Here is a 24,601-nt window from a genome sequence, read left to right as displayed (position 1 = left end):
TCTATTTGCGTGTTAGGTTCAGCATCGCGGTTACCTGAGTTACCATCTTCCTAGAGCTAGTCCGTTTTTGCCCATGTCCCTGCCATTGGGAATCATGACACTAACCCTAACACTTACCCTAACCCTAATTTTAGCCCCAACTCGTCTCTCCTGCCGGCCGGCAGATGGCAGCAGATGGCGGGCGCACTGCACATGCGCCCGCCATTTTCTTTCCCGACGAAGAAGCCGGCCGGCAAGAGGAGACACAGGAGGACCCAGGGACACCGGGTGAGTATTATAGGGTCCCCGAATCCCCCTATTTCTCTGTCCTCTGATGTGCGATCACATCAGAGGACAGAGAATTACAGATCGCTTTTTTTTTTTTTTTTTTTTTGCGGTCCCCGGTAAACTGTTAATTACCGGCGATCGCAAAACAGGGGTCGGTGCAAACCGACCCCGATCATGTTCTTTGGGGTCTCGGCTACCCCTGGCAGCCGAGACCCCAAAGATCTTCCGGGTGCCGGGCGGCGGGCGTACTGCGCGTGCGCCCGCCATTTTTTCCCGGAAAAAAAGATGGCGGCGCCCATCGGGAGCGACGAGGAGCACCGGGGGAGATAGGTGAGTATTGGGGGGCTATCGGGGGCCATCAGGGACCCTATTTCTCTGTCCTCCGATGTGCGATCACATCGGAGGACAGAGAAATTAAAAGGCAAATCGCGTTGTTTTTTTTTGTTGCAACCGCCGGTAAACGGTTAATTACCGGCGATCGCAACTCGGGGGTCAGTAAAAACCCCCCGAATCATGTTCTCTGGGGTCTCGGCTACCCTCAGCAACTGAGACCCCAGAGAAAATCCGACTCTGGGGGGCGCTATTCACTTTTTCCACAGCGCCGTTAATTAACGGCGCTGTGGTTTAACTACCCTTAGCGGCCGCCGTTAAAAGGCGTATCGGCGGTCGTTAAGGGGTTAAACAATGCAAGTCATAACTGGTACAGGAGGAGAGAGGACCCTGCCCGCGAAGGCTCACAATCTACAAGGGATGGGTGAGGATACAGTAGGTGAGGATAGAGCTGGTCATGCAGCGGTTTGGTGGATCGGTGGTTACTGCAGGTTCTAAACTTGTCGGAAGAGGTGGGTCTTCAGGCTCTTTTTGAAGATTTTGATGGTAGGCGAGAGTCTGATGTGTTGGGGTAGAGGGTTCCAGAGTAGGGGGATGCGCGAGAGAAATCTTGTATGCGATTGTGGGAAGAGGAGATAAGAGGGGAGTAGAGAAGGAGATCTTGTGATGATCGGAGGTTGCGTGTAGGTAAGTACCGGAGACGAGGTCACAGATGTATGGAGGAGACAGGTTGTGGATGGCTTTGTATGTCATGGTTAGGCTTTTGTACTGGTGTCTCTGGGCAATGGGGAGCCAGTGAAGGGATTGACAGAGGGGAGAGGCCGGGGAATAGCGGGGGGACAGGTGGATTAGTCGGGCAGCAGAGTTTAGAATAGATTGGAGGGGTGCGAGAGTGTTCGAGGGGAGGCCACAGAGCAGGAGGTTGCAGTAGTCAAGGCGAGAGATGATGAGGGCATGGACTAGGGTTTTTGCAGATTCTTGGTTGAGGAATGAACGGATTCGTGAAATATTTTTGAGTTGAAGTCGGCAGGAAGTGGAAAGGGCTTGGATATGTGGTTTGAAGGAGAGATCAGCGTCAAGGATTACCCCGAGACAGCGAGCTTGTGGGACTGGGGAGAGTGGGCAGCCATGTACTGTGATGGATAGGTTCGTTGGGGGGGTCACGTGAGATGAGGGAAAGATGATGGATTCTGTTTTGTCCATGTTAAGTTTCAAAAATCTAGCAGAGAAGAAGGATGAAAAGGCGGGTAGACATTGAGGGATTCTGGTTAGTAGGGAGGTGATATCTGGTCCAGAGATGTAGATCTGTGTGTCATCAGCATAGAGGTGATACTGAAAGCCATGAGATTCTATGAGCTGTCCCAGGCCAAAGGTGTAAATGGAGAAGAGCAGGGGCCCAAGGACTGAACCTTGTGGGACTCCGACAGATAGGGGGCGAGGTGAGGAGGTGGTGTGTGAGTGGGAGACGCTGAATGTCCGGTCTGTTAGGTATGATGAGATCCAGGGTAGGGCCAAGTCTGTGATGCCAAGGGATGAGAGGGTCTGTAATAATAGGGAATGGTCCACTGTGTCAAATTATATATATAATAATATACAGGAGATACCCAGAATATACCAGCTGTACATATATAATTATATACAGGAGATGCCCAGGTTATACCAGCTGTACATATATAATTATATACAGGAGATGCCCAGGTTATACCAGCTGTACATATACAATTATATACAGGAGATGCCCAGGTTATACCAGCTTTACATATATAATTATATACAGGAGATGCCCAGGATATAACAGCTATACATATATAATCATATACAGGAGATGACCAGGTTATACCAGCTGTACATGTATAATTACAGTATATACAGGAGATACCCAGGTGATACCAGCTGTACATATATAATTATATACAGGAGATACCCAGGTTATACCGTCTGTACATATATACTGTAATTATATACAGGAGATGCCCAGGTTATACCGGCTGTACATATATAATTATATACAGGAGATGCCCAGGTTATACCAGCTGTACATATATAATTATATACAGGAGATGCCCGGGTTATACCGGCCGTATATATATAATTATATACAGGAGATGCCCGGGTTATACCAGCTGTACATATATAATTATATATAGGAGAAGCCCAGGTTATACCAGCTGCACATATATAATTATATACAGGAGATGCCCAGGTTATACCAGCTGTACATATATAATTATATATAGGAGAAGCCCAGGTTATACCAGCTGTACATATATAATTATATACAGGAGATGTCCAGGTGATACCAGCTGTACATATACAGTATAATTATATACAGGAGATGCCCAGGTTATACCGGCTGTACATATATAATTATATACAGGAGATGCCCAGGTTATACCGGCTGTACATATATAATTATATACAGGAGATGCCCAGGTTATATCAGCTGTACATATATATAATTATATACAGGAGATGCCCAGGTTATACCAGCTGTACATATATAATTATATACAGGAGATGCCCAGCCAGGTTATACCATCTGCACATATATAATTATACTAGATGTGGGCCCGATTCTAATGCATTGGGTATTCTAGGATGCACAGCCACGTAGTATATAACACAGCCCACGTAGTATATTTCACAGCCCACGCAGCATATAACACAGCCCACGCAGTATATAACACAGCCCACGCAGTATATAACACAGCCACGTATTATATTGCACAGCCACATAGTATATAACACAGCCACATAGTATATAACACAGCCAACGTAGTATATAACACAGCCACCTAGTATATAGGACAGGCACGTAGTATATTGCACAGCCACATAGTATATAACACAGTCACGTATTATATTGCACAGCCAACGCAGTATACTGCACAGCCCACATAGTATATAGCACAGCCCATGCAGTATATAACACAGCCCACGCAGTTTATAACACAGCCCATGCAGTATATAACACAGCCCACGCAGTATATAACACAGCCACGTACTATATTGCACAGGCATGTAGTATATAGCACAGCCCACGTAGTATACTGCACAGCCCACATAGTATATAGCACAGCCCCTGCAGTATGTAACACAGCCACGTACTATATTGCAAAAGCACGTAGTATATAGCACAGCCCACGTAGTATATTGTACAGCCCACATAGTATATAGCACAGCCCACGCAGTATATAACACAGCCCACGCAGTATATAACACAGCCACGTACTATATTGCACAGGCATGTAGTATATAGCACAGCCCACGTAGTATATTGCACAGCCCACGTAGTATACAGCACAGCCCATGCAGTATATAACACAGTCACGTACTATATTGCACAGGCACGTAGTATATAGCACAAGCCACGTAGGTATATAACACAGGCCACGCAGTATATAACACAGGCCACGTAGTACATAATACAGCCCACGTAGTATATAGCATTGTGGGCACCATATCCCTGTTAAAAAAACAATTAAAATAAAAAAGTTATATACTCACCTTCCGTCGGCCCCCGGATCCAGCCTAGGCCTTTACCGATGCTCCTCGCGATGCTCCGTTCCCAGTAATGCCTTTCGGCAATAACCCGTGAACATGTAGTGGTCTCGCGAGACCGCTACGTCATCATCTCGTGAGACCGCTACGTGATCTCGAGTCATTGCTGCAATGCATTCTTGGGACCGGAGCGCGAGGAGCGGGAAAGGCTGTGGCAGACTTCGGAAGGTGAGATTATAATGTTTTTTTTTTTATTATTTTTAACATTCTATGTTTTTACTATTGATGCTGCATAGGCAGCATCAATAGTAAAAAGTGAAGCAGTGTTTAACTCCCGCCCCAATCTCGCTGATTGGTCGCTGCGGGCCGGCCTCGACCAATCAGCGACCCAGGATTTCCATTTTGGAACTTACAGACAAACAGACGGAAGTACCCCTTAGGCAATTATATATATAGATACAGGAGATACCCAGGTTATATCAGCTGTACATATATAATAATATACAGGAGATACCCAGGTTATACCAGCTGTACATACATATTTATATACAGGAGATGCACAGGTTGTACCGGCTGTATATATATATATATATATATATATATATATATATATATATATATACGGTCATGGCCAAAAGTATTGACACCCCTGCAATTCAAGTCAGATAATACTCAGTTTCTTTCTGAAAATAATTGCAAACACAAATTCTTTGGTATTATTATCTTCATTTAATTTGTCTTAAATGAAAAAACACAAAAGAGAATGAAGCAAAAAGCAAAACATTGATCATTTCACTCAAAACTCCAAAAATGGGCCAGATAAAAGTATTGGCACCCTCAGCCTAATACTTGGTTGCACAACTTTTAGCCAAAATAACTGCGACCATCCGCTTCCGGTAACGATCAATGAGTTTCTTACAATACTCTGCTGGAATTTTAGACCATTCTTCTTTGGCAAACTGCTCCAGGTCCCTGATATTTGAAGGGTGCCTTCTCCAAACTGCCATTTTTAGATCTCTCCACAGGTGTTCTATGGGATTCAGGTCTGGACTCATTGCTGGCCACCTTAGAAGTCTCCAATGCTTTCTCTCAAACCATTTTCTAGTGCCTTTTGAAGTGTGTTTTGGGTCATTGTCCTGCTGGAAGACCCATGACCTCTGAGGGAGACCCAGCTTTCTCACACTGGGCCCTACATTATGCTGTAAAATTTGTTAGTAGTCTTCAGACTTCATAATGCCATGCACACGGTCAAGCAGTCCAGTGCCAGAGACAGCAAAGCAACCCCAAAACATCAGGGAACCTCCACCATGTTTGACTGTAGGGACCGTGTTCTTTTCTTTGAATGCCTCTTTTTTTCTCCTGTAAACTCTATGCTGATGCCTTTGCCCAAAAAGCTCTACTTTTGTCTCATCTGACCAGAGAACATTATTCCAAAACATTTTAGGCTTTTTCAGGTAAGTTTTGGCAAACTCCAGCCTGGCTTTTTTATGTCTCGGGGTAAGAAGTGGGGTCTTCCTGGGTCTCCTACCATACAGTCCCTTTTCATTCAGACGCCGACGGACAGTACGGGTTGACGCTGTTGTACCCTCGGACTGCAGGGCAGCTTGAACTTGTTTGGATGTTAGTCGAGGTTCTTTATCCAACATCCGCACAATCTTGCGTTGAAATCTCTTGTCAATTGTTCTTTTCCGTCCACATCTAGGGAGGTTATCCACAGTGCCATGGGCTTTACACTTCTTGATGACACTGCGCACGGTAGACACAGGAACATTCAGGTCTTTGGAGATGGACTTGTAGCCTTGAGATTGCTCATGCTTCCTCACAATTTGGTTTCTCAAGTCCTCAGACAGTTCTTTGGTCTTCTTTCTTTTCTCCATGCTCAATGTGGTACACAGAAGGACACAGGACAGAGGTTGAGTCAACTTTAATCCATGTCAACTGGCTGCAAGTGTGAATTAGTTATTGCCAACACCTGTTAGGTGCCACAGGTAAGTTACAGGTGCTGTTAATTACACAAATTAGAGAAGCATCACATGATTTTTCGAACAGTGCCAATACTTTTGTCCACCCCCTTTTTTATGTTTGGTGTGGAATTATAGCCAATTTGGCTTTAGGACAATTCTTTTTGTGTTTTTTTCATTTAAGACAAATTAAATTAAGATAATAATAACAAAGAATTTGTGTTTGCAATCATTTTCAGGAAGAAACTGAGTATTATCTGACAGAATTGCAGAGATGTCAATACTTTTGGCCATGACTGTATATATATATATATATATATATATATATATATATATATATATATATATATATACTGTATATATATATATATACTGTATAATATTGCATTTGTCTATATTTGCCCCCTTTTCACATGTAAAGCATCATGGAATAAATGGCACTATAAAGATGTATAATAATAATACAGTGCTTAGAAAAAATATTCATACCCCATGAACTTTCCCAATTTTTCACTTTACACCCACAAACTTAAATGTATTTTATTGGGATTTTATATGAAGTGTAAGGGAAATGATACATGGTTTTCTAAATATTTAAAAATATAAATCTGTAAATTGTTGCATGCATTTGTATTCAGCCCCCTGTAGTCTGATACCCCTAAATAAAATCCTGAGTGACCAATTTCCTCCAGAAGTCACATAATTAGTAAACTGAGGCCACATGTGTGTAATTTCTTCTCAGTATAACAACTCCTGTTCTGTGAAGTCCACAGAAGTTTACTTGAGAACATCAAACAGCATTTGAGAGATAAAAAAAGCATCATGAAAACCAAGGAGCTCACCAGACATGTCAGGGATAAAGTTGTGGAGAAGAGTAAAGCAGGTTAGGTTATAAAATAATAGCCCAATCTTAGAATATCTCACGGAGCTCTGTTCAATCCATTATCCAAAAATGGAAGGAGTATGGCACAACTAAACTACAAACCTACCAAGACATGGAGGTTCACCTACACTGAAATCCCAAGGCAAGGAGAGCACTAATGAGAGAATAAGCCAAGAGGCCCATGGTCACTCCGGAGGAGCTGAAGAGATCCACAGCTCAGGTGGAAGAATCTGTCCACAGGAGAACAATTAGATGTATTGTCCACAAATCTTGCCTTTATGGAAGAGTGGCAAGAATAAAGCCATTTTTGGAAAGCCATAAGAAATTCAATTTGCAGTTTGAAAATGCCATGTAGGGGACACAGTGAGCATGTGGAAGAAGGTCCTCTGGTCAGATGAGACTAAAAGAGAACTTTTGGGGCTAAATGCAAAATGCTATATATGGCAGAAAACTAACACTGCGCATTACCCTGAAAACACCATCCCCACCATCACACATGGTGGTGGCAGCATCCTGCTGTGGCAAGGATTTCCTTCAGCAAGGACAGGGAAGCTGGACAAAGGTGATGGGAAGATGAATGGAGCTAAATACAGGGCAATCCTGGAGGAAAACCTGATTGAGGCTGCAAAGATCTTGAGACTGGGGCGTAGGTTCACCTTCCAGCAGGACAGCGACACTAATCATCCTGCCAGAGCTACAATGGAGGGTTTAGATTAGAGCATATTCATGTGTGTGAACGGCCCAGTCACTGTCCAGACTCGAATCCCAGAGAATCTGTGACAAGACGTGAAACTTGCTGTTCGCAGACATCTCCATCCAATCTCATTGAGTGAGTGTGCAAAGGAAAGGCTAAATGTCACCTCTACACGTGCAAAGCCGGTAGAGACAGACCCCAAAAGACTGCAGCAATAATTGCAGTGAAATGTGGTCCTGCAAACTACTAACTCAGGGGGGTGAATACAAATGCACGGCACAATTGTCAGATTTATATTTTTAGAATATTTAGAAAACCCTGTATGTTACTTAGTGTTGGTATCACATAAAATCCCAATAAAATGCATTTAAATTTGTGGGTGTAACATGAAACAAATGTGAAAAAGGTCACGGGGTATGCAGACTTTTTCAAGGCAGTGTATATTCCAGATGGGTAATCTTTCTGTTGTTTTACACATGATGTTTTTCTTCAGTGCCACAAGGTAACACTGTGATCAGTAGTTGTGATCTGGGCCTTGGGGTTAGATCCACCTGCAGTCACCCCCGGAATCGGACATGTCATGATGATACTTGGGGCGCTGTAATTTCTGACACTGACGCCTTAATGCTTTCCTGTCTCTGGTACACCATGTTACAAGCCATGATCGGAGGCGGTTGGAAGCCTCGCCTAATATTGAAGGGATGCCCTGCCTGAACTTCCTGTTATTGTTCGGAGAGTCCCCTGTCTGCGGTTTACACGTGTCATTCTGATACTGAGAACCAGGAGGCGTCTGGAAAATATCAGATGCAGCCATTTCTTTGTGTCTCAGGATCTCCACTTTCCAGAGCTGTCGCCTGTGATACCTCTCTGGGCGGCAGTGGAATCACGGATAGAATAAAGATCTGCACATAAACCTTTATTAAGGGTCCAAGGAATGAGCATCAGTATGTCTGAGAATCCCATGTGCTACCCAACATCTTACCGCTTGGCATGAGAATCACAAAAAATAATCAAATTCATAGACAGGAGTAGAAATGTCCTCCTCGAAATAGCAGGAAACATTCATGTGACCTTCAGGCTCTTTGGAAAGCAAGCTGACAACATAATTGGGTAAGATAATGGCCAAGATTATTGGCTATCACCCAATATATCTTTCTCTTCTATGACACTAAACTGACAAATGTAAATAGAATATTATACTATAATATAGAATATTATAATATACTTATATTTCTTAACATTAAAGGGGTTGTCCACTATTCGGACAACTCCTTAACCTCCAGTAAATAACACTTATTCTCATCTCCGGTGCCATCTCTCCCGAGGTCCGAGGCTTGTGTGACATTGTTATGTCATGTGTTCCCTGCGGCAATTCAATGCTGGCTTCTCTTTTCCCTCCATCAAACAAATCAAGACTTCTGGAGGAAGTGAGAGCTGCGGCTGCCCTCTCCCTTCCTCCGGATGTCAATTATGTCTGTAGAAAGGGAAATTTAAGCCAGAAGTGAGTGGCCACAGTGATAGTGTGACATAATGTAATGCGAGCCCTGGGAAAGCCAATGTCGACACCACTAGAGATGGCACCGGACACGGCACCGGAGGTGAGTATAAGAATATTATTTTACTGGTGGGATTCAGAAGGGGTTGTCCAGATAGTGGACTAACCATTTAAGAGGAAAATGACCCTTAGGCTAATGGAGCATGGCCACGAAGCACAGACCAGTCAAAAGTCTCCTAACCAAAACTCAATCACAACATCAGGCTGCAGCGTTCATGCCAAGAGCCCTGCATTCATTGGTTTCTCCAGACTAGTCCTGCCTAGTCCTTGAAATCACGACCAGCTGGTGTAATTAGCATCCACTACACAGATAATGTCACCCATCAGGGCTCTGCAATGTCTCGCATGAGCATGATGATCTGCATTAAGGTCCACATGCAATGAAGCCAGATGCACGTTTCCTTGTAACACTGCACATACCCAGCTAGATATTAAGGATGTCAGTCCTGCTTTGCCGTCAGTCGTAGTGACGCGGGATCTGTGTCAGTAATTCCCCTCAGGGCTTGATCGGTGTTTGCAAAACATCTAAAAAAACAAAGAATAACAAAATAAATAAAAACCTTTGGTTATGCCGTGGTTCCATAAAAGCCATATTGTTTATGTGAAGGATGAGAGCATTTATTGACAGCTTACAATCTTCCTGAAAGTAGGATGGGGGCGATTTATTGACAGCTTACAATCATCCTGAAAATGTGCAGATGTAACAGAACACCTAACCCCCTTAAGTGTGCAGCTAGTACAGGCAGCAGGTCAAATGTCAAAAGGCTGTGAGTGACTGATCTCACACCTTGAGCAAGCTAAACTCAGAACAAAAGGTTTGCTTGTCATCTGGATACCATGTGGTCTAAACTGCTTTGTTGAATCAGCTATGATTCCATAAGGAGTTATGGAGATACTATACATACTAGCCGTTCATTGTGTATATTTCCGAGATCCCCAGAACATTGTGAACTCCCACCTGGGTCTAGACCCATTCTAAGCCCCAGGGGTATGGAGATACATAGAAAAGCCAGTAGAAACCAGGTTGCAAAGCTTTGTTTGGTCTTAACGCATAGCAGGGGCCCAGCAGGATCCGATAGAGCCCAAACAGCCTCCCTAGAATTGCCCATTAAATAGTTATGACTCATCTTAGGTTTTGGAGTTTTTAGCTGCCAGAAACAAGGGGAGGAGACTTAGGTTCAGCCCAGAGGGCAGGAGGGGAGTGACCGAAAGGGGTTAAATACTCGTATAAAGAGTGGCCTATTGCTTTTTATCTGGGGAGGTCACAATGACATATCATGTTAGGAGAAGTCAAGGAACAGATGGGACCACAAACCTCCCAGGTGGCAGCCCCTTGCCCGAAAGCTAGGCCTTTTATCCACTGGTAAGTGAACCATACTGTATATTCTGCTTATATCTTTTGTCTACTACTATCTGTATTTGCATATTTGACCTTTGCATATGTATAACCATTGTGTATATAGTGTATTGTCTAGTGTGCCTTTAAGCTATTAAATATATAATTTAACTTTGGGCTGCTCTTTTATCTCAATCCACAAATCCACACTTCCGCTTCTTGGTTTAACTTTCCATGCTACCGGGCTGGTTTCTGGCCTGATATAATCCCGTTAGTGGATCGGGCTTATATCTAACGAAGAATTGGTGGCAGTCATACCGTGCTGGCAGATCTGTTTCACTGGTGCTACTGAAAGGGGCCTCTCAGCCTGCCAGGGTTGTGAGTGAGTGTGATGCAGGGTCGTACTGGCCCACCGGAGACCCGGAGGATTCTCCGGTGGGCCCAGGCACTGACACCTGCTGGCCAATATGCCTAGGGCCCCCACTGCTCCAGGGCCCCCCCAGCCAGTGGCGTGTCGCTAATAGTGGCACACCCAGCTGCTATGGGACCCCTGAGTCAAGGGGGGCCCTCCTGGTGCCAGAGAGCAGCAGCTCGAGACAGGAGCCTGTCCCAGCTGCTAAAAACAAATGAATATTCACGCTTCCCCACGCCCCCATGGGCATGGAGAGGAGTGGATACTATTTCATTTTAATGGCGGGCAGCGTTAGCCGCAGGCTGAGGCTAACACTGCCCACCGGTTCTGCTGAATGGGGGCCCCGGAGGTGGGCCCCTAAAGGGCGGCGATCCCTCATTGTGCTCCCTTCAGCTTGGGACCGGAATGCAGCTGCAGGGATCCGATGCTGTCCTCCTTCCTGCCTGACTCAGCACGGCTGGATGACGTCATTATTCAGCGCGGCTGTTTCAGAGAGGAAGCTGCCGGGATGTGCTGCGGCTGCTGGGAACGTGCAGAGAGGTGAGTGGGTGCTGTGTGTGTCTCTGCCTGCCTGCGTGTGCGGCTGTGTGTGTGTCAGTGTGTGCTGTGTGTGTGTGTCTGCCTGCCTGTGTGTGTGTGCTGTGTGTCCCTGCCTGCGTGTGTATGGCTGTGCGTGTGTGAGAGAGAGTGGTGCGGTGCTGTCTGTGTGTGGTGCTGTATGTGTGATAGTGGTGTTGTGTGTGTATTGGAGATATTGGCAATGATGTGGGTTATGGGTGTGGGGGGGAGAAGGCAATGATGGTGGTGGGGGAGGCAATGATGACGGTGGTGGGGGAAGCAATGATGATGATGGTGGTGGGAGAGGCAATGATTATGATGGTGGTGGGGGAGGCAATGATGGAGGTGGTGGAATAGGCAATGATGGGGTGGTGGGGGAGAAAGCAATGATGGTTGTGGTGTAAAGGACAAAGATGGTAGTGGTGGGGGAGGAGGCAATGATGGAGGTGGTAATGAGTACAATGGTGGAGGGGGAGAACAATGATGATGGTGGAGGGGGCTGTATTTTGCCCGTTCAGGGGGGCTGCATTATACCCTATGAGGGGGCTACATTATAAATCTGTGGGGGGCTGCATTATTCTCTCAGGAGGCTACATCATACTATATGAGGGGAGCTGAATTATGCCCTATAAGGGTGCAACATTATATTCAATGGGGGGGGGCTGCATTATACCTTATGAGGGGGTTGGATTATATTTTGTGGGGTGCTGTATTATACCCTATGAGGGGGGCTGCATTATATTTCATGAGGGAGGCTACGTTATAGTCTATGAGGGAGGCTACATTATATTCTATGAGGGGGGCTACTTTACATTCTATGAGGGGGCTACATTATATTCTATGATGGGGCTACTTTATATAATATGAGGGGGCTGTGTGTGGTGCTGTATGTGTGATAGTGGTGTTGTGTGTGTATTGCTACATAATTAAGACGTGTTCTACCTTATATTATACCCTGATATTAGCGTGTTTTATTTCTATGTAGCTACGTAGTGGGCCCCAAGAAAGATTTTCTCTGGTGAGCCCAAGGTGCTCCAGTCCGACGCTGGTGTGGTGCCATGTAAGTGACTGCGTGGGCCACATCTTCTCACTTCCTATGCCTCCTTGGGCCTTTGTGGACGGGGTGTCTGTGTAAAACTGTGCCAAGCTGACCTTACGTGTCCCCAGTGGGTGCTGAACGTCACGTTGATAATAGTGGGGTGAACGCATTACGTGATCCGTCTGATATAATAGTGACATTAGGAGGGTGGCAAGGTCTGGGTTTGTCACAAGTGGTGGCAGCAGTGGGATTCGGCGTGATCTCTCTGATGCTATCCTTCATAGTTTATGTTAGCTGCTACCAAATTAGGTGGATGCTCCAAACAATCGATCCGGGTTGTTTTGCAGCAAGGACATGTGAAGTTGGTGCAGCAAGATAGCCCAGTTGGAACCAAAGAAGCAGAACAGGTAAAATGACAACGATATGAGTCGGATTGGAATCACGAAATAGATGAAGCAGAGCATAGGCAACTGATTTGGTAAGGTAGAAGACCCAAAGGAAACTGTGTAGACTCAGCGATGAGAGTCCAAAGAAGCAGAGTTCAACGTCGTTGCAGAGACCAGTTTCTCAAGAGGTCCTGGGCTGAATTGAGGCAGAGGTCCTGCAAAGCTGAGTTAATCTGGAGAACCTATGCTATAGGAAGCCATAAAACAGAATTCAACAGTGGACCACAGTTGGGCTTGTTAGCAGATGGTCAGTGAAATAGCTTAGTAGCCAGCACCCAGCAGGCAATATATCGGAGCTGCTGCTTATATTTTTTTTCACAAGGTTTAAGAGTGGTGCAACAGAGTTGCTTTAACAATATATACAGCAATACCGAAACACAACTGAATGCAGTGCAAATAATCGCAGGTTCATGTTCCATATAGAGACTGAGAAAAAAGTGTGAAAAGTAAAATAAAAGTTTTAAAAAACATCAAAAAATGATTAAAAAAAATGTAAAAAAATTCAAATCAGCCCCCTTTTCCTCAGTTAAAAGTAAAGAAATATAAAAAAGTATATAAATATATAAAATATAAAATAACATATATCAAATATACATACGTATATATAATATACATCACAAAAAGTTGGATATATCAAATTCTAAAAGTGTTTATTGTAATTTTGTAAGAAAAAGAAAACAAACAAAAATGCCAAAATTTCCCCTTCTTTTTTGTTTTTGTAACTCTAACAAAAATGTAATTAAAATCAATCACACATCATATGTACCTCAGAATAGTAAAAGTAAACACCCCAACTTCATTGATGGAAAAATATAAGTTATGGGTGTTGGAAAATAACGACACAAAACCACATTGTTTTTTGTGCAAAGTTAACTTTTTTTTTTTAAGACACTAAAATAGTTGAAAAAAAAAGTATATATATATATATATATGTTTGGTGCCGTAGTTGTACTGATCTGAAGAATCATGACGTCAGGTCAATCTTACTGTATAATTGACACCATAAAAATAAAAACCTCAAACCACTGCACAATATTTTATGGTAAAATGAATGGTGTAATTAAAAACACGTCTCGCAAATATACAATCCCGCACATATCTATGTCAGCAGAAAAAAAAAGTTATGGCTACTTGAAAAAGGAGAGGGAATAATGAAAATGGAAAATGAAAATTTGCTTGGCGGGAGAGAGGGGGTGGTCAAATAGAGATTTTTGCAACATGATACGTTGACATCACCATATGAAACATAATAACAATAATAGGTGTCAATCACAGATCATTATTAAGAAAACCTGCGGGAAAATTAAAAACAGACGAATTATTATGTTTCTACCAGTATATGAGGATACAGACCCCACCGATGCCAAGTGCCCGGTCACTATGTAGGGTGTAGCCCCTGAATAGATTACATATGACCGAGCCAACATTAATCAATCAAATGAAAATCATCTGCGGAACCTCATCACATTATTACAGCACACAGTGAATTATATTGTGAGGCCGGTCCTGGCTTCAAACAGCAAATTATCCTCATCGTGGTTCCATCCTCCACATTGTTGATGACTGACATCATATTCTTGAGATGTTTGTGTTTTTATATGGTTGCTATGTACCGTATATTGAGTCTTTATCAAACTTTTGTTGTGACTTTCTAAATCTCCACTGCAATACAGAATTGTGATTTGTCCTAATGACATTAAGACATTGAGAATTTTATGTAGTAGCAGTATTATAGTAGTTATATTCTTGTACATAGAGGGCAGTATTATAGTAGTTATATTCTTGTACATAGGAGCAGTATTATAGTAGTTATATTCTTGTACATAGAGGGCAGTATTATAGTAGTTATATTCTTGTACATAGGAGCAGTATTATAGTAGTTATATTCTTGTACATAGGGGGCAGTATTATAGTAGTTATATTCTTGTACATAGAGGGCAGTATTATAGTAGTTATATTCTTGTACATAGGAGCAGTATTATAGTAGTTATATTCTTGTACATAGGAGCAGTATTATAGTAGTTATATTCTTGTACATAGGAGCAGTATTATAGTAGTTATATTCTTGTACATAGGAGCAGTATTATAGTAGTTATATTCTTGTACATAGGAGCAGTATTATAGTAGTTATATTCTTGTACATTGGGGACAGTATTATAGTAGTTATATTCTTGTACATAGGAGCAGGATTATAGTAGTTATATTCTTGTACATAGAGGGCAGTATTATAGTTGTTATATTCTTGTACATAGGAGCAGTATTATAGTAGTTATATTCTTGTACATAGGAGCAGTATTATAGTAGTTATATTCTTGTACATAGGGGCAGTATTATAGTAGTTATATTCTTGTACATAGGAGCAGTATTATAGCAGTTATATTCTTGTACATAGGAGCAGTATTATAGTAGTTATATTCTTGTACATTGGGGACAGTATTATAGTAGTTATATTCTTGTACATAGGAGCAGGATTATAGTAGTTATATTCTTGTACATAGAGGGCAGTATTATAGTAGTTATATTCTTGTACATAGGAGCAGTATTATAGTAGTTATATTCTTGTACATAGGGGCAGTATTATAGTAGTTATATTCTTGTACATAGGAGCAGTATTATAGTAGTTATATTCTTGTACACAGGAGCAGTATTATAGCAGTTATATTCTTGTACATAGGAGCAGTATTATAGTAGTTATATTCTTGTTCACAGGAGCAGTATTATAGTAGTTATATTGTTGTACATAGGAGCAGTATTATAGTAGTTATATTCTTGTACATAGGGGCAGTATTATAGTAGTTATATTCTTGTACATAGGAGCAGTATTATAGTAGTTATATTCTTGTTCATAGGAGCAGTATTATAGTAGTTATATTCTTGTACATAGGAGCTGTATTATAGCAGTTATATTCTTGTACATAGGAGCAGTATTATAGAAGTTATATTCTTGTACATAGGAGCAGTATTATAGTAGTTATATTCTTGTACATAGGAGCAGTATTATAGTAGTTATATTCTTGTACATAGGAGGAGCAGTATTATAGTAGTTATATTCTTGTACATATGAGCATTATTATAGTAGTTATATTCTTGTACATAGGAGCAGTATTATAGTAGTTATATTCTTGTACATAGGAGCAGTATTATAGTAGTTATATTCTTGTACATAGAAGCAGTAATATAGTAGTTATATTCTTGTACATAGGAGCAGTATTATAGTAGTTATATTCTTGTACATAGGGGCAGTATTATAGTGGTTATATTCTTGTACATAGGAGCAGTATTATAGTAGTTATATTCTTGTACATAGGGGCAGTATTATAGTAGTTATATTCTTGTACATAGGAGCAGTATTATAGTAGTTATATTCTTGTACATAGGAGGAGCAGTATTATAGTAGTTATATTCTTGTACATAGGAGCATTATTATAGTAGTTATATTCTTGTACATAGGAGCAGTATTATAGTAGTTATATTCTTGTACATAGGAGCAGTATTATAGTAGTTATATTCTTGTACATAGAAGCAGTAATATAGTAGTTATATTCTTGTACATAGGAGCAGTATTATAGTAGTTATATTCTTGTACATAGGGGCAGTATTATAGTGGTTATATTCTTGTACATAGGAGCAGTATTATAGTAGTTATATTCTTGTACATAGGGGCAGTATTATAGTAGTTATATTCTTGTACATAGGAGGAGCAGTATTATAGTAGTTATATTCTTGTACAAAGAAGGCAGTATTATACTAGTTATATTCCTGTACATAGGGGCAGTATTATATTAGTTTTTATTTTTTATTCGGCCCAGACCAGCATGACCATTTCTTCCATTAATAACACGTCTTTAAAGATTGTGACCAGCGGATGTCAGCGTGGCTACATGGTTAAGGCAGCTTTCTCCTAGCTCACTTCCCTTCGGGGTGTATTATACACAGAGCACTTATCCTTGACATTACTGGATACCAGCTTATACTGATTCTTCAGCATTCAGATATATACTTGAAAAAGGCTGAGCTAAGCTGAAATGTCATATTGATTATTATCTATCTTCCCAACGATCATTTTTTTGTTTCTTATTTTTTGTTTTCTTCAGCATCAGAGAATTATATCCGTAAGGGTTGAGTCTTTTTTCTTTTTTTTATTCAGTTTTTTTGCCTCCTACATAATGTTAAACAAATAAATGCTTGTTTTTGTATTTTCTATAAGATTGTCTTCTGAGCACCAATATTCATTCACAGTGAGCACCCCTTTGTTCTATATATTTAAGATTGTGACCACAGTCAGTTTTGGCTTATTCCTGTCACGACACAGCTGTCGGATGACCCGGGACCAGGGTCTCCTTCCCTATCCTTGACACTAGGGGCTCCCTAGCTCGCCCTATTCCCCAGGATACTGCTGAAGGTGAAGATGCCGAGGCCGCCACCCTTGCCTCATCTCCTCAGGTAGCCCTCCGTCTGTTCTCTTCCCCCACTGAGGGAAGAGGACCGCTACCGTGCACCGCAGTACATTAACCTGACAAACAAGGCAACACAAACGAGGGGTAACAGAAAACACCAGGCATACAACATTTTCACTCACATATAACAGAGGAATGCACTGGGGGAGTGGAGGAAGGAAAATAAACCAAAGTAGAGAAGGGAAGGGAATTACCACACTTATAAACCACGCAACAGTCACAGGTAACTACTCCAAACTCCTCTTATAAACACCTCTCCTAAGTCATGTAGCAAATAATAATAATAATAATAATAATAATTTTATTTATATAGCGCCAACATATTCCGCAGCGCTTTACAACTTATAGAGGGGACTTGTACAGACAATAGACATTACAGCAAAACAGAAATCACAGTTCAAAACAGATACCAGGAGGAATGAGGGCCCTGCTGCTCGCAAGCTACAAACTATGAGGAAAAGGGGAGACACGAGAGGTGGATGGTAACAATTGCTTTAGTTATTTGGACCAGCCATAGTGTAAGGCTCGGGTGTTCATGTAAAGCTGCATGAACCAGTTATCAGCCTAAGTATGTAGCAGTACAGACACAGAGGCTATTAACTGCATAAAGTGTATGAGAACATGATGAGAGGAACCTGATTATGGTTTAAGTTTTTTGAATCGGCCACACAGGGATAGTTAGGTTAATGCGTTGAGGCGGTAGGCCAGTCTGAACAAATACGTTTTTAGGGCACGCTTAAAACTGTGGGGATTGGGGATTAATTGTATTAACCTAGGTAGTGCATTCCAAAGAATCGGCGCAGCACGTGTAAAGTCTTGGAGACGGGAGTGGGAGGTTCTGATTATTGAGGATGCTAACCTGAGGTCATTAGCGGAGCGGAGGGCACGGGTAGGGTGGTAGACTGAGACCAGGGAGGAGATGTAGGGTGGTGCTGAGCCATGGAGTGCTTTGTGGATGAGGGTAATAGTTTTGTACTGGATTCTGGAGTGGATGGGTAGCCAGTGTAATGACTGGCACAGGGTAGAGGCATCGGTGTAACGGTTGGTGAGGAATATGATTCTGGCTGCAGCATTCAGGACAGATTGGAGCGGGGAGAGTTTGGTAAGAGGGAGGCCGATTAGTAGAGAGTTACAATAGTCCAGACGAGAATGAATAAGTGAGACAGTAAGAGTTTTTGCAGAGTCGAAAGTAAGAAAAGGGCGAATTCTAGAAATATTTTTGAGATGCAGATAAGAAGAGCGAGCCAGTGATCGGATGTGGGGGGTGAATGAAAGCAAATGCTAGCTCTGACATAGATTTGAATGAGGACCCAGATTATAAAGGGGATAGGAGTGGCTAACTGAGCTCAGCTGAGAGCTAAGGGTTTTACAACATGGCCGATTAACCCCTGTTTTGCCAAAAGGAATAAACACCATTAAAATGAAGGTGAAGTGCTTCTTCTCAGGGCAGGAGAAGGAGCAATCAGACGCTGCAGTCTTCTGGCTCCACTCTGTTGCAGAAACCCTGTGACAATTTCTTTTCCTCACCCCATCACATTTCCCACTTCTACCCAAACCACATAGTGCTATAACCAATGCCCCAAATAGTACTGATGCCCTCTATTTGCCCCATACAGTAACAGCACCCCCTTGACCCCCACATAGCAATTGCGACCCTTGTGCTTCTTTTTAATAATATTATTAATAATATTATTTAAGAATTACAGAGAATCAAGAATGTGCTTCTTGATAGGAATAATAAGAAAATCGCTGTGTTGGTCATGAATAAAAATACTAATAGTCACCCCACCCCACTCTTATGCCTAGCAGTGATGTGCTCATCCTCCTCTGGAGTAATTGAATGGTGCAACGTAGTGATGTCGTGTGATGTCAGAAGCAGCTTGCAACTTGCTTGAGTGAGTGGTGGAGCAGGGATCCGATGACTCTCTGCTCCACTAATGTTGTCAGCTGTTTTTGTGTCGTGAGGAAAGTGCTGAAAGCATTGCAGATCAATGTGGCTCACTGCAGGACCGCCACGTTCCTCTTTGACGTTTTTGTCATTGAGTGCTGGATGCAATCATATTTTTCCCAATAAATCTGCTGATGAGGCGAACACTCTCATGACACATTGTCAGCCAAGCCGGATGTTGCTACCATTTATTTCTTAAAGTCATCACAGTATAGACTAACAGCAATATGACACCCATTGTACCAATATCCCTGTGCAACCAATAACTGAGCTCAGCGGCTCTGCTCACTGATTGGCTGCAGCGCTGTCAACTTGCTGCAGACAATAACAAACGCTGGAAGCAGCGCTTGTCCCGAGGAAGGAGAGTAAAGCACAGTTTGTTTAAAAAACCCCTGCAACCGTGAGACATGGATTTTCCCCTTAAAAATGGAAAACCCCGTTACTTCATTGTCCTTGGTAAGGAGAGTCAGTGGCCAAAACATTCCTTGTCCTATTGTTCCCCAGGAAATTGCTATTTGTAGCAAAGGAAATTATAGTTTCCTACAAGGAGTCCTGGAAATTTAGAAAATTTTCATAAAAATATATTTATTCTTCAGTTCACCCTATGAAGTCTTGGGTCATCATAAGACCATGTCCACTGCATATCTCCCGGAGGAGCGGGCCATACTCTTGATATAATGTTCAGAATAACCTGATTTTGGCAGGAATGCCCAATAATCTTAGGGGCTTTTTTGTATTTTTTCCCCTTTTTTTTATATTCTACACTTTATTTATTTATATTTTTTTTTTTTTACAATCGGTCACATTTCCAACCGGCCAGACTTGAGAGCAAAGAGGTCATGAGACATGAGAAGCCAATCTCCGCAACAGAAATTTACACAGTTGAATGTATTGAATGCGTTAAATCTACATATTAGTCGTTCAAAAAAATCCTACCAAGAAGAATCATTTCAGAACTTTTTCCACCTTTAATGTTATCCATAATTTGTACAAATCCATTGTGAAACAAACTGAAATATTTTTGAGAGGGAAAATAGAAATAATAAAACTGTAATAATGTGGTTACATAATTGTGAACACCCCCTTATGTCCAATTTGCCTTTTTACCCCTGTTTTTCTGTGTTGTTCCAATACACACAAAGGAAATAAACATGTGCATAACAAAACATGTGTAATTGCAATAATTTTCTGGCCTGTGGAGTAAAGTGGCAAGATGGAAGCTTTTCTTATAAGTAAAAACAGCTAAGCCCAGCTATATTTTGCCAAAACCTACATAAAATATGTTATGTCTGATGAGAACAGGAACTTTTGGCCAAAATTCCAAAAGATCACCATCCCCACAGTGAGGCATGGTGGACATAGCATTGTGCTTTGGGGGAGTTATTTGGCAGCTGGCAGCTGGATATGGAGCTTGAGTCGAGGTGGAGGGAATTATGAAAAGTTACAAATATCAATTTTGCATCAAAACTTTATGCTTCTGCTAAGAAGTCACCACAACGACAGTAAGAAACTTCTAAATCAACAACAGAACGGCTTCCCCAGATGATCAGTTTTGAAATGGCCCAGCCTGAGCCCAGACCTGAATCCCATGAACCATCTGTGGATGACCTGAAAAGGATGCTGTACACAGGAGATGCTCCAGCAATCTGACAGATGTGCAGCTACATTTACAAGATGGCCGCGGCCGCATTGTGCTCCATGCCCCCGATCCCTGGAGGTTCTTCACGCAGGTGAACGCTTCTTATCATTATGAGAGATGTATATATAACTGTGGAGGACGCCTAACACAACATGCTACAGTATTTTGTTCCCTGAGGAAGCCGCGATTTGGGCGGAGATATGCGTGGGAACCTATCTCACATTTTGTTCCCCACTTCACATGACTTGAGGCAGCACCTTGTGGACTGTTGGTATGAGGGTGTTTTGGGTTGAGGATTGGGTTCTTTTCTTTTTTAGTTCCCTCTCCCCCTGTCCCTCTCCACAGTTCTAACTTATTTATTATATCATTTTTTGTCATGTGTTTGGTGTGTTGAATTGCTAAACATTATTGCGCTAATATTATGCAACTTACTTTTGGTCTGTATGGTACTGTGATATTGATATTATCATAGCTATTGCATAATGGAGCTTTGATTACTCGCATTATTTATATTTTAGCAACACTATTTTGACATCTTTATGGTGCGTTACATATGTTCTGTGGACTGTCATTGTCCCCATACTATGGCATGACACGTGTATAGGTACCCTTTGCATAGTTGCAATTTTTAAGTGTTTTGAATTGTTTTGTGTGTTTTATTCTTCACATGTACTTTTTTGAGGTTTGCCAATAAATTACAAATTGATACTCTTATATGTGGAGGTGTTCCTATATATGTGGGCATGATCTTTGTGTTGTTTCTTGTCATGCTTAATTTCAAGCCCATGGTGAACCTTCCTCGTTGCTATAAATTTGCGGTGCCCTCCATTTCTTATTTATTCAGAATAGATAGATAAAATACAAATATACACATAGAATAGGCGTGTATATATATATATATATATATATATATATATATATATACGTATGTCAGTGACATATATATATATATATGTATATATATACATGTATATATATATATATATATGCATATACACTGCGTGCAGAATTATTAGGCAAGTTGTATTTTAGAGGATTATTTTTATTACTGATCAACAACTATGTTCGCAATCAACCCAAAAGAATATTTTTTTAGATTTGGCTATCTTAGGAGGATATCTGTTTGTGCAGGTAACTATTACTGTGCAGAATTATTAGGCAACTTACTTAAAACCAAATATATTCCCATCTCACTTGTTTATTTTCACCAGGTAAACCAATATAACTGCACAAAATTTAGAAATCAACATTTCTGACATGCAAAAACAAAACCCCCAAAAATCAGTGCCCAATATAGCCCCCTTTCTTTATGATGACACTCAGCAGCCTCCATCCATAGATTCTGTCAGTTGCTTGATCTGTTTACGACCAACATTGCGTGCAGCAGCCACCACAGCTTTCAGACACTGTTCCGAGAGGTGGACTGTTTTCCCTCCCTGTAGATCTCACATGGTTCTCTATGGTGTTCAGATCAGGTGAACAAGGGGGCCATGTCATTATTTTTTCTTCTTTGAGACCTTTACTGGCCAGCCATGCTGTGGAGTAGTTGGAGGCATGTGATGGAGCATTGTCCTGCATGAAAATCCTGTTTTTCTTGAACGATACCAACTTCTTCCTGTACCACTGCTTGAAGAAGTTGTCTTCCAGAAACTGGCAGTAGGTCTTGGAGTTGAGCTTCACTCCATCCTCAACCCCAAAAGGTCCCACAAGTTCATCTTTGATGATACCAGCCCATACCAGTCCCCCACCTCCACCTTGCTGGCGTCTGAGTCGGAGTGGACCTCTCTGCCCTTTACTGATCCAGCCTCTGGCCCATCCATCTGGCCCATCAAGAGTCACTCTCATTTCATCAGTCCATAAAACCTTTGAAAAGTCAGTCTTAAGATATTTCTTGGCCCAGTCTTGACTTTTTATCTTATATTTCTTGTACAAAGGTGGTCGTTTTTCAGCCTTCCTTACCTTGGCCATGTCCCTGAGTATCGCACACCTTGTGCTACGCCAGATGACCTGGCCTCCACAGTCACCAGACCTGAATCCAATCAAGATGGTTTGGGGTGAGCTGGACCGCAGAGTGAAGGCAAAAGGGCCAACAAGTGCTAAGCATCTCAGGGAACTCCTTCAAGATTGTTGGAAGACCATTCCCGGTGACTACCTCTTGAAGCTCATCAAGAGAATGCCAAGAGTGTGCAAAGCAGTCATCAAAGCAAAAGGTGGCTACTTTGAAGAACCTAGGATATAAGACATAATTTCAGTTGTTTCACACTTATTTGTTAAGTATATAATTCCACATGTGTTAATTCATAGTTTTGATGTCTTCAGTGTGAATGCATCACTGTATATACAGTATATTGCATAGGGATATAGATAGAAGATTAGCCGGTAATTCATTTGTTGGGTTCTGTAAAATCAATACAGGAGCCGACAGGATAGGAGACATGGTTTACATACAGTAAATCCATGCAGAATAGTTAGATATATAGATGCCAATACAATTATTATAGTGTGTGTGGAAATTATGGGACTTGTATGTATTTAATAAAAGAATATTTTCGAGAGAAAAAATGGCGTGGGCTCCAGCGCAATTTTCTTCGCTAGAGAGGGAAAGCTAGCAACTGGGGGTTGATGTTTATAGCTTAGGAAGGGGTTAATACCCATGGATCTTCCCAGGCTATGAATCTCAGCCCACAGTGGTATATTTAGCTATTACTGGCTATTAAAATAGGGGGACCCCCCAAAAAATGACATGGGGTCACCCTATAATTAATAGCCAGAAAAGGCTATTCAGACCGCTGCGAGCTGATATTAATAGCCTAGGAAGGGACCATGGATATTGCCCTTCCCCGGCTACAAACACCAGCTCTCATCCGCCCCAGAAAAGCTATAAACGTCGGCCCTCAGTTGCTGGCTTCCCTCTCTGGCGAAGAAAATTGTAAAGTTTAAATCACCCCCCTTTCGCCCCATTCAAAATAAAACAATTTAAAAAAAAATCAAATATACACATATTTGGCATCGCTGCATTCAGAATCGCCCGATCTATCAATAAAAAAAAAGGATTAACCTGTTCTCTAAACTGCGTAGGAAGAAAAAAAATTTTAAACGCCCGAATTACATTTTTTTGGTTGCAGCGACATTGCATTAAAATGCAATAATGGGCGATGAAAAGAACGTATCTGCACCAAAAAGGTATCATTAAAAACATCAGCTCGGCATGCAAAAAATAAGCCCTCACCCGATCCCAGGTCGTGAAAAATGGAGATGCTACGGGTATCAGAAAATGGCGCAATTTTTTTTTGTTAGCAAAGTTTGGAATTTTTTTTCACCCCTTAGATAAAAAAGAACCTAGTCATGTTTGGTGTCTATGAACTCGTAATGACCTGGAGAATCAACATGGCAGGTCAGCTTTAGTATTTAGTAAACCTAGCAAAATATCCAAACAAAAAACAAGTGCACTTGGAATTTTTTTCACGTTTTTTAGGACACGACATGGTAAAACCAATGATGTCATTCAAAAGTAAAACTTGTCCGCAAAAAATAAGCCCTCACATGGCCATATTGACGGAAAAATAAAAAAGTTA

At 41.7% G+C, this 24,601-nt stretch overlaps 1 protein-coding gene across 1 annotated transcript in view; it reads right to left on the bottom strand.

Moving 5' to 3' along the window:
* Positions 1-24,601, bottom strand: part of LCLAT1 (lysocardiolipin acyltransferase 1) — a 224,634-nt gene that overhangs the window by 161,427 nt on the left and 38,606 nt on the right. The window contains exon 2 of the mRNA XM_077282117.1: positions 9,612-9,716. The gene's annotated coding sequence lies outside the window, so the exon portion shown is untranslated. The remainder of the gene's footprint in view (positions 1-9,611; positions 9,717-24,601) is intronic.

This window comes from Ranitomeya variabilis, chromosome 2 (assembly GCF_051348905.1).
Source record: "Ranitomeya variabilis isolate aRanVar5 chromosome 2, aRanVar5.hap1, whole genome shotgun sequence".
In the NCBI taxonomy this organism is placed as follows: Eukaryota; Metazoa; Chordata; class Amphibia; order Anura; family Dendrobatidae; genus Ranitomeya; species Ranitomeya variabilis.
Note: the sequence above shows the minus strand (reverse complement) of the source record. Positions and strands in the feature narration are given on the sequence as shown.